At 39.8% G+C, this 12,076-nt stretch overlaps 1 non-coding gene across 1 annotated transcript; it reads right to left on the bottom strand.

Moving 5' to 3' along the window:
* Positions 1-656: 656 nt before the first annotated feature.
* Positions 657-726, bottom strand: LOC122453463. Its single transcript, XR_006273081.1, has one exon. It is a non-coding gene; the product is annotated as a small nucleolar RNA U2-30 (small nucleolar RNA).
* Positions 727-12,076: the final 11,350 nt, after the last annotated feature.

The following is a 12,076-nucleotide window of genomic DNA, read 5'->3' on the forward strand; positions in this document are numbered from 1 at the left end:
ATGCCTAGAGTATCATGGTCCCAACTGAAGATTGGAATATTTTTTTAAAGGCCTTACTGGGATAGTTGAATTTTAGAAGTCCAGCCTACATTAAAGTTCATTTTACAAGAGCTGAATACAGCTAGAAATTTCAGGGCTTTCTAGTGTTTGGTGGAAGTTGCCATCATTGTTCCCTTCTTTCACTGCCATTCAGCTGGCTCTGGGATTTCTTTTAAAATACCCAAATCATGCAGAATAGGAAGCGTTCTAAAGTGAAATCACAATTAACTCCTGAAGAGCAATACTGTACTCTCCAAAATACCCTTTGGTGTCTAGTGAGGGACAGAATACAGAGATGGATGGGCCAGAGGTCTCACTCACAAGACAGCAAACCGTGGACTGAGCTTACTGTGTGCAAATCTGCATGACTAGCATTTACAGGTGAGATTATGGAGGCTAAGAAAATTTCCCAGAGTCACATAACATGTAAGTGGTAGAATCAGGACTTGAGCTAAGATCTAGCTGAGGTTCAAGTGTCACAGTTATTAGACTAGAAGCAAATACTGTTATATATAACTGATAAAATATTTTTTATTCCAGTTTAGAAGGACTTGTGATTGACCCAAAAGTAATCATTCTATCAACAAGCATATTTGTTTCTTAAAAAATTTAAATTCTGAGCTCAGATCAAGTATAGAAAGCTTCATAGCTATAAAGGTCAGTAGTAAAACCTTTTCATCATTGCTCAGAACTGATGAGCCTTTCTTACACGCCCACCCACAGCTCACTGAGGGAGGTAGTATTCATGTTACAGATGAGGAAACTGAGGCACAGAGAGAGTAAGTAGCTTGCCCAAAGTCACTTAGATAATAAGTGGAGGAGGTGGAATTTGAATCTAGGCAGTCTGACCCTGAAGTCTATGTTCTTAGCAATAACACAAAGTCAATCACTGTAATGAATGAATGAGTAGCAAGTATGCAAACTGCAGAGAACAGGGAGTGCATAGTAGGAGACCCACCCTGGCCTCCGGTTAGAAAAGACTTCTCTGAGGAAGACGTGCTGCTGGTAGAGAGCCCCTCCCACCCCCAGCAGATCCTTGAGAGACGAGAGATGGGATAGATAGGAAGGCACATGAGAAGCCCCTCTGATGCCCCTGTCCTATGGTTTCTTTCTTTCCTTTAAACTTTGGTTTAATGGACATGGAGATACAGAAGGAAAGCATGGAAAAGAAAACTAATATTTACTGAGTACTAGGCATTTTGCTAGATGCAGTCCATACAACAAATGGTTTTTGATTCGAACTAATGTCCTGTGTGATAGATCTTGACACCATTTAAAGAATGAAGAAGTCTGAAGCTCTCAAAGTGACTTGTCCAAAGTCCTAGAATATGTAGGTAACAAAATGAGGCTTTGAATCCAGTCCTCGTCTGGGCTTTATTACTGAGCTGTGGGGACTCTTTCTTGAAGAAAAATATAAGTCATGTTGAAAAAGGGGACCTGTGCAGTTATGTTCCAGTAATGGAAGAAATAGTAAAGAGACACAAAAAACCCAGTTAAGATTAGGATCGCCAATTCATTCATCTACTACTAAAGTCCCCCACTTCCTTAATTTCACTTTTTGCCCTTCCTGTCTGTTTTACAAAATTACTAATTCCTTATACTGAGTCTGAGGACAAATGATTCCAAGGAATATTCTGACCTCAAATATTAGCAATTGTCTAAAGGGATGTTTTTAAGATCTCTATAATGGAATGTTCAATGAGTCCTACCCGTGCTACCCTGTGAATGTTAATATTGTGTTTCATTTTAGAGAAAAATTATAGTTAGAATAATTCTTTGCCAAGCAGGCACATAGAGCCTTCGTTTCTTTCTGAGTTCCTTGTTTAGAAAAAAAAAAATCTCATCTAATGGTCAGTGCCAAATCCAAAGGAAAACAAGAAGAAATAAGAAACGTTAACAGTGAAAGCAGGCCAGAGAAATATGCAACTGTTTTCCTCAGAGGATTAAAAGGTATCTTGCTTTGAATCACTTTGTACCCATACAACAAGGTAATACATGTACTTTAGCTGACTAAACAAGATTCCATTGATAGCTTAAAAGCTCTGAGTGTTCTTATGTAATGAATATACTATTTCATGTACTAATGGTCCCAAAAGAATGAGAAATGTTTTTTTAATCTTTCCTTCAAAAGAAAAGTTAACTGAATGATGAATTGGGAGTATAATACCCTTGTTCTAAATCAAAGAATGTCCAGCTATAATGAATGATGATCTATAATAATATTACATTATATATAATGCATTTATTAGGATTAGAGGTAAATTCACTTCCATCACTAGCTTTGGCTCATAGAAGTATTACTTTATGTGAAGATAAAAAGTGGGTATTGATTTCTTTTGAGGCAAATATCAAAATTTATTAACCTGAGTTTGCTAAGGTCAATATTTTCCTTATAGAGCAGTATATCCATATGTTTATTGAGGCCCTGAATCAATTTTGTACTGTTGCACATATCTGGATCTTTTAGCATTGTAGAATAGCAAAGTCAGGCGGAGGCTTCACCACAGTCCCTGATTTTCCAGGTGAACAAATTGATTCTCACTGAAAGGGAGGGACTTGTCCTAATTATCTCACTCACCCCACATCATGCTGGTGAGAAAGCATGCCTGCTTAGGCCTAGTGCCGTATTTTTGCCACTGTATCCTCCTGCTTTCATTAGATATTTTGAAAGTTGTCTTCTAAATCCAAAGAAACCTTATTATAAATAAAATCCCTACAAGCAACATAGAATCCTATAGCTCAGGAGCCCCGTGTGAAAAGTGAAAAATGATCAGAATCTTGTGACAATTTATATGGATTTATATTAGAATAGCTTTTCAAAAAACAAGACCCAGTGATTGAACAGGTTTCTAATGCTAGCAGTAATGGCAACCAAAGTTTCATATCTGTATATACATACTTTTGGGGGAGTGTCTTCCACACTGACTCTAGCCTTGGTCATGTGACTTGCTTTGGCCAATGGGATAAGAGCAAATTTGACAGATGTGCTGGGTCTTGCCCTCTGTTGCTGATTAGTAGGCTAGCCTGCTGGAGGATGTCAGGCAAGCTGAGGTCCCCTTGACCACCCAACTTTCCAAACACCAGACAGGTAAGGCCATCCAGGACCATCCTTTCTCAGCTGAATTGTCAGCTGACTTTGAAGATCAGCTAAACCGGCTCAGACAAAAGAACTGCCCAGGTGATCCACAGAATCACAATTAATAACACATATTTGTTTTTGAAAGCTCCTAAGTTTTGGGGCTTTCCTGGTGACTCAGTGGTAAACAACCCACCTGCCAATGCAAGAGACAAGGATTTGATCCCTGGGTTAGGAAGATCCCCTGGGAAAGGAAATGGCCACCGACTCCAGTATTCTTCTCTGGGAAATCCCAAGGACAGAGGCTCCTGGAAGGCTACTGTCCATGGGGTTGCAAAAGATTCAGACACGACTGAGTGACTAAACAATAACAAAGTTGTTGGGGTAGTTTGTTAGGCAGTAAGGCTAACTGACATACTTGGAGATCCATTACGATGGAGTTAAATCATATACGATTGAAAAACACAGAAAACAACATAACACATAAAATAGCTAAGTGGCTCATTTCAAGTTTATCCAAGCAGTCTGGCAATACTTGAATTAGTCCAAAAATAAAAACCAATCAAATTATTTCATTTTCAGAAGCGACAGATGTTCTCATGTAATAGTAACTTTTAATATAGAATTTCGTCTCTTCCACTGGGAAGTGGTCAGGAGAGCTGATATGAGTTTTATCTGACTTGGACATTAAAGCTCTGACCAGTGCAAACCCAAATCCTGAAATTGTCCATTCAGAGTACTGTGAGTCAACCGAGGCGAAAACCTCCTTCAATAATTTTATCTTTATTAATTTATAAGTATTCCTATCTTTTATTATACCACTGATAGCTTAGATGATGCTGTGGTTAATTTTATTGATGGGGAAAGTAAAACCCAAAGTTAAACAATCTGCTCTTCAAGGTATTACCAGCTAATGTTGGTATTAAGACAACAGACACATCGGTTAGGAGTCGATGTCAGACAAGACTTTTGATATGGAGCAGAGGATAAAGAAACAGGACAATGCTTCTTCACTAACATAGGTAAGAGAGGGATATGTTGTTAAGTCTATGATTAAACCAAAGTTAAAAATTGCATTTAATTTGACCAATCTCCTGAGTGATGTTAGTACATATTATTAGGGTTTCTGTCACAATCTCTACTTCAAACTTAAAGTACATGGCAAAACATAAATAAAAAACATTTGCCAGATGCAGATAGATTTCAGTTTTGTCCATGTGGAGTGGTATAACACAGAGGCAGAAATAAGTATTCCTAAAATAAAATTTTATGAAAATGCACATGTAAAACATGCACACACACATACACATACAATTCTATTTTTCCAGAGTCAATAATACAAATAAAAATAAGTTAAATAAATACCTTTCTTTACAATATAAGTTACTTTATTAGTTCTAGAATTTCATATGCCATTGGGATCTGTGGATCATTGACACTTTGATAAATTATGGATATCTTTGGTGCTAATATCCTCCGTGGAAAAGAGTGCTGTGTCTGTAAGGGGTGAGGAGGGATGAGAATTTTGGAGGCAGTGAAAATACTCTATATGATATTATAGTGATGGATACATGTCATTATACATTTATTCAAACCAACACCAAGTGTGAACCCTAGGGTAAACTATGCACTTTGAGTGATTATGATGTGTCACTGTGGGTTCATCCTTGGTAAAGTATGTACCATTCTGGTGAGTGATGCTGGTAATGAGGGAGGCTATGCATGTGTGTAGGGAAGAGGGCATTTGGGAAATCTCTGTACCTTCCCTTCAATTTTTACTATAAACCTACCACCCTTATGGCAGAAACTGAAGAGGAACTAAAAATGAAAGAGGAGAATGAAAAAGTTGGCTTAAAGCTCAACATTCAGAAAACTAAGATCATGGCATCTGGTCCCATCACTTCATGGGAAATAGATAGGGAAACAGTGGAAACAGTGTCAGGCTTTATTTTTGGGGGCTCCAAAATCACTGCAGATGGTGACTGCAGCCATGAAATTAAAAGACTCTTACTCCTTGCAAGGAAAGTTATGACCAACCTAGATAGCATATTAAAAAGCCGAGACATTACTTTGCCAACAAAGGTCTGTCTAGTCAAGGCTATGGTTTTTCCAGTGGTCATGTATAGATGTGAGAGTTGGACTGTGAAGAAAGCTGAGCACCGAAAAATTGATGCTTTTGACCTGTGGTGTTGGAGAAGACTCTTGAGAGTCCCTTGGACTGCAAGGAGATCCAACCAGTCCATCCTAAAGGAGATCAGTCCTGGGTGTTCATTGGAAGGACTGATGCTGAAGCTGAAACTCCAATACTTTGGCCAACTCATGTGAACAGCTGACTCATTGGAAAGGACCCTGATGCTGGGAGGGATTGGGGGCAGGAGGAGAAGGGGATGACAGAGGATGAGATGGCCGGATGGCATCACCGACTCGATGGACATGAGTTTGAGTAAACTCCGGGAGTTGGTGATGGACAGGGAGGCCTGGCGTGCTGCGATTCATGGGGTCACAAAGAGTCAGACACAACTGAACGACTGAACTGAACTGAACTGAAAATTGTTCTAAAATAATTTTTTAAAAAAGAGTGAGGTGTAGATATTTTAAAAGAGTCAAATTCTCACAAACTTACATAGAGTGATAATATGCAGAAACCTAAAATATTAGTTGAAAGCCAAATGTGAATAACTTCTAACAGGATTGGGGCAGAAGAAGTGACTGACAGGATAGTACCCATGAGGTGATTCTTCATAGTCTAGCCGTTAGGACAAGCAAAGAGTTGTCTATAGCTGTCAGCTGCACTCCGTCTAAGAGAAAATTCAGAGAAAGGAAGAGGCTTACCAAGATTACTGAATGGCAAGATATATTCAATTTCATAACTCCCCAATAATTTATAGTTTTGCTTAAGAAAAATCCAAGAGCAGATACTTGCTTCTATTCTTTATGTTGTTGTCGTTCACTCACTCAGTCATGTCTGACTTTTTGCAACCCCATGGACTGCAGCAAGCCAGGCTTCTCTGTCCTTCACATTTCCCAGAGCTTGCTCAAACTCAAGTTCATTGAGGCGACGATGCCATGCAACCATCTCATCCTCTGTAATCCCCTTTTCCTTCTGCCTTCAAGCTCTATATAAAATGTGATTGTTCAGCCTTTGGAGAATTCCATTCACTGTTGTTTTTCATATATTACTCTTTTGGTCTCCGATATTTTTTGAAATTAGGCTAGGGAGAGTGGTTTCCAAAATAAAAAGACATTGGAGTAGGAAATAGCAACCCACTCTAGAATTCTTGCCTGGAAAATTCCATGGACAGAGGAACCTGATGGGCTACTGGTTCACCTGATTTGGATACGACTGAACACACACATATACACACACGCAAATGTCAGGCAGGTTTTCAGATCATCTTAAGCTGTACTTTCAGAATCTGTTGATTGGGAGTAATCCCAGTTATAATGTTCTAAATAAAGTATCTAAATGTATTGGGTTGGCCACAAAGTCTGCTCAAGTTTTCCACAAGACCTTATGGAAAAACCTGAATGAATTTTTTTGGCTAATCCCATATCTGTATGAGATAATATTTATTCAGTCTTCAAGCAACATGTTGTGCATAAATAGATTGTGTGACTCTTCCATTATTACCCCAAGGGTCTCTGGTTGGACCACCACATTAGTGCTGAGATTGAAAGGGGCATGACACCCTAGTCCACCAGAGCCCTGGGAGTATTGTCATTTTCAGCATGAAGCACTTTTTAAAAAAACTTTTTATTCTTATTGGGGTATAGCTGAGTAACAATTTTGTGGTAGTTTCAGGTGAAGAGTGAAGGGACTCAGCCATACATATACATGCATTCAACATGAAACACTTTATGTATGGTTGTTTCATATGCAACAACCCAGCTTCACATCTACTGATAGCCAGTTCCAGTGCCAGAAGCTTTTGCCATTTAACTAGCGATCTCACTTTGAAGGCAGCCCCCAGGCTCCTTCCACTTCTGCTTCCCTTTTGTTTAAAGCTCCATTAGTCTGAAGGTCTGTGACAATAGTCACTGAAGAGTAAATTGAAACTGTTGCAGAGCATGTGTCTGCATTATCAATAAACAATGACTTCAAATGGAATAAAGTAATGTCTAGCTGAGTGGTTCTTAATGCTGTCCTCTGTGATACTGAGCTGCCATGAAGAACAGTAGACTCTTGAATCAATAGAAAACCTTTCCAATGCGTTGAATGGCACCATGAAAGTCCCAGACAGCTCTCTTTAGAGCCTAGCTCACTGTGCTTCCCGGAGAAATAATAAGAAATCAACATTTAAGTGAGTGTTTACTTACATGCCAGTCATTGTACTGAGTTAGTCACTGTTTCATTATCATCTCATTTATCCTCACAGCAACCTTATCAGTGGTTACATTTTCCTAATACCCATTTTGCATGAGGAAACTGAGGCATAGAGAAGAGAAATATCTTGCCTAAGATCACGCAGCCAGTACAACTCCAGACAGACTGGCTCCAAAGAAACTCTCCACCACTCCATCATACTGTCTGCAGGGCTGCTGAAATGACAGAGCAGTAATTTTTAAAAAAAAAATAAGGCAAAGCTCATATAAATAGTAAGACTACACAGAAGATGGGAATAGACTTCTATATGATTCACTATGCTGAGTCTACCAGTAATAGCTCATTTAGTGATATCAGTGGCTTTTAACTCTCAGCCTGTCCAGCTGTAGTCTCAAGGTTGCAAAGGAAGTTTATGATCATCAAGACTGGCACACACAGTGGGAATTTGCTATATGATTCAGGGAACTCAAACTGGGGCTCTGTGACAACCTAGAGAGATGGGGTGGGGTGTAAGGTGGGAGGGAGGTTTAGAAGGGAGGGGACATGTTTGTACCCATGGCTGATTCATGTTGATGTATGGCAGAAACCAACACAACACTGTGAAGCAATTATCTTCCAATTGAAAATAAATAAATAAAAGACTGGCACACAGTGGGACAGCACAAGCTAAGTCCCCTGCAAGGTTTCCTCACCATCATAAGATTCCTGGCAGATAAGGTTCAATTTGTTCCTGCTCTACACAGAGACAACCTTTGCATAAACTTAAGCAATGCCATCAAAGTTCTCAGCCTATTTCTTAATGAGTTTGTTTCCCAGCTGAGCAAATGCTGAATTCTGCCTTACAGAAGAAAGAGACATCTTTAACTTGTAGACTTGCCCACCAGAACTGACACATAGCATATTTCAACCCAGCCAACATTGGCTCAAAAAGCAGAGAGGTTTAGAGCTAAACAGTATTTGCTCCTTAGATGCTATGCCTCAGGAAGGATAAAGCTGGTTTGTGGTTTGAATTGCTTGTCTTCTGTAACTGACAGATCATCAACCTAAGGGTACAATTTGGAGGTCTGCTTGACTAGAAAAAACAATTTTTTTGGCAGATAAATGATTATCGGCAGAATTAGTAAATCAAATAATAAGCATTTGGTTTGGAAATATAAACAATTCCAGGACTATGTACAGAAAACAGATCAATAGGTCCACAGAGACTGTCAGGATGTTCAGGGAAGTTTGTTGGGACATGTGCAGTTTTGGAAATTGTCTGCATGGTGCAAGCTGGATCTTTAGTCCATAAACTGCTTTATTAGCCATCTACTGAGGCCACAGCAAATTTCTATACAGAAACACTGGCCTGAGCCCTAGATGAACATCTACGGGTTGGAAAGTAGGTTTGTGTCTGATATGAAAGTGGTAAGCCTTGTAGATTTTTAGGGAAAGAGGATGGGTAGAAGGAGCTAGAGATACATTCTCCACCATTCATTTGCACAGAATAGGGCCCAGTCTGTGCGACACACAGCTGCTAATGCAAGCACAGACAAACCTTGGGATAAACAATCCCAGGCAGAGATATGAGCAAGACAGCCACAGTAGTTCAAGTTCTTGAGTCTTTCCTTGAAGATACAGCAGCTCTCACTTTTCTATAGTTTCAAAGCAAATATTGACATCAACTAAATGAATGCATATTTTTCCCCCCAAAAATAAGCTACTCAGGTCCTGTGCTTTGTCACTCAGTCTTGTCCAACTCTGCAACCCCAAGGACTCTAGCCTGCCAGGTTCCCCTTCCATGGGGATTCTCCAGGCAAGAATATTGGAGTGGGTTGCCACATCCTCCTCCAGACTCAGATCCTACAACTGTTCATATTGTGTATATAAGAGCCTCAGGAGATCATGGGCTTCCCAGGTGGTGCTATTGGTAAAGAACCTGCCTGCCAATGCAGGAGACACAAGAGAGAAGGTTTGATCCCTGGGTCAGGAAGATCCCTTGGAGGAAGACATGGCAACCCACTCCAGTATTCTTGCCTGGAGAATCCCATGGACAAGGAGCCTGGTGGGCTGCAGTCCATAGGGTCTCACAGAATTGCACGCGACTGAAGCAACTTAGCACTCACGCATGCAGGAGACACGCAGGAGATCACAAGCTCAAGTACCAGTACCGCCCGAGGCTTGGGGAGGTAACATATAGTAGAAGCGAGATAAGCACGAGAGTGGGGCGTGGTGGGGACTGGAGTGAACCAGTAAGCACACACTCTATCCAAAGCAGCAGCTGCTGCTCAGATCCAGCTGAAGTTGCTGCGTAGGGCTGTAGACACAGAAGCAACCCAGGATTCTGTGTGATATCTTCCAATTTTTGAACGTTGGTAACTGACTCAAGTGTTTTAAAAACACTATAGGGGCAAAACAAAATAATATTGTTGGGAGTATTTGGCAGGCAGTCTGCCAATTTATAACCTTTGTAGGGTTCTCTTCAATTTAATAATTTGCTCACATTTTTAAGTGGCACTGGAATTCGTTACCTGCCATTAGTAGGGCATGGGCTCTGAGCCATTTTTCTAATATCAGTGACAATTTCCATTGGTCCATTTACCCTCTTGGCCGAGTTCTCTTTTGTACACATAACAAAAGCCATCTGGAAACTGATTTTAGAGAATAAGTAGGAGATAAATTAACCCAGATGGCTAACAGGTTCATACTTTGAACCTGAAATCCTGGTCATATTAATATCATAGCTTAACAACTTAAGCAAACTAGTCATAAACTTTTCCCATTCTACTTAAAATGTAATCTTATTTTGGGTGTTACTTCTTCTGACAGAATGCAATATTTCATCCATGCTGGGAAGTTCAAGAGGAGATATAAATAGACACTGAATAGACGATAGAATATTTATATTGTCACTACAAATCCAAGGAATCTGATTTTTTTCAACTGATTGATATGGGTGAGAATTTTTTATTTCGCTTCATGAGTACAGGCTTTAAGAAATAAAATAACAATGCTATTTTTAAGATGTAAAATAACAATCTACACATGCATAAAGTGTATCGCAGGTGTCTTTGAGTTTCTAAAGCTCTAGAGAAAGAGTGGCATAAAATATACAATCAAATAATCCATCAGAGGGATGCCCTGTGTTCTAATGCCTAACGGTAGTCATGAATTCAATATCAAATAATGTTTGGCTCTCAGGGGCATCACTTCATTAAGAGAGAATTTCACTGAGAGTTACACAGACAGGAGCCTTTGAATAGACTGATACAGATACAGTTGTAGGGAGAGTGGAATATTTGAAGAGGAGCATGTGGGTTCATGTTTTATTGTTAATGCCTTTTGCTCCTTTGCATTTTGGGCTGAGGTCTGCAAACTTTTCCCTCTCAAGCCCATGGAGCTATTTCCTGTCATTCTGGTGAGGTTGTAAAGGCAATCAATTTATTGCTGGCAAACCTCACTTGTTAATAGCCTTCCTTTGATCTTCAGTTCCAGGGATAAGAGATAAAAAAACAAAACAAATCTGGTTTCCTTAGTAAATGATCTCTTCCCATCTCTATTCTGAAACTGGTCTTAGTTTTATTAATCAGCTGATGTAGGAGTGGAGCGCATAGAAAATGCTTGTTTACAGCTCGAGAAAGAGTAGACCTTCTGGATCCTATTTCACTGCCCCCACCTTGACAATGATCTTTTATTATTTTTTTTTAATGGAAGTATAGTTGATTTATATGGCGTGGTAACATTTTAAATGCCTGAGACTGCATGAAACTTTACCATATAGGTCTTTTGGAAGGAATGAGCTGAAGTTCTTAAGATGCTGGTTGATTTTCACAAGGCAAGACAGAAGCTAGTAATACATTCTTACTTCCACCTAGGAACCCTGAGGAGATATGCAGGTTCTTTGGGATTCTGTGCTACCAAGGTCTGAGACTTGAGTCTCTAGGGTAGAGGGAAGGAGTCAAGCTGTTTGCCCACCAGAACATCTGGCTCATTTTCCACAGCTTGATAGAATAAAACTTCATTCACTTCTAGAGTTTCAATGGAGTATTTGATTCTAAAAAGGCCATGACGTTCCCTTACTTATTTCCAGACTTACTAGAGAAATTTTACTCTCTTCTGCTATTGCTGTTGTAAAAATTCGCTTTGCACAGTTAACTGAGGCATGATTTATTTCAGGGACTTTCCCTAGGGAGTGTAATATCCTTATAAATCACTGGTACGTTGACTGTTCTTGCCACTTTCCTGACCTGATTCTGAGAAATGTTTAGCACCAAGAGTTTCCTCCAGGCCCCAGAAGAGGATACAAACAGCTGCTTGATTTACCATCCCTGATGAATAAACTTTGGTGGTCTTAATTCCTTTCTCGGAAGAATAGTATATTCATTAAAAATTATTATAGAATTCTTTGGGAGGATTAGCAGTCACAGGAAGACAGTGACATTCTCTTTTTAATTCTCCCATAGTGAAAGCAAGTGGAAGTTGCTACTTTGTGTGTGTCCAACTCATTGCTAACCCGTGGACTGTAGCCCATCAGGCTCCTCTGTCCATGAAATTCTCCAGGCAAGAATACTAGAGTGGGTAGCCATTCCCTTCTCCAGGGGATCTACCTGACCCAGGGATAGAATCCTCTATTCTTCTGCTTTGCAGGCAGATTCTTT

The sequence above is a fragment of the Cervus canadensis genome, chromosome 14, assembly GCF_019320065.1.
Source record: "Cervus canadensis isolate Bull #8, Minnesota chromosome 14, ASM1932006v1, whole genome shotgun sequence".
Classification (NCBI taxonomy): Eukaryota; Metazoa; Chordata; class Mammalia; order Artiodactyla; family Cervidae; genus Cervus; species Cervus canadensis.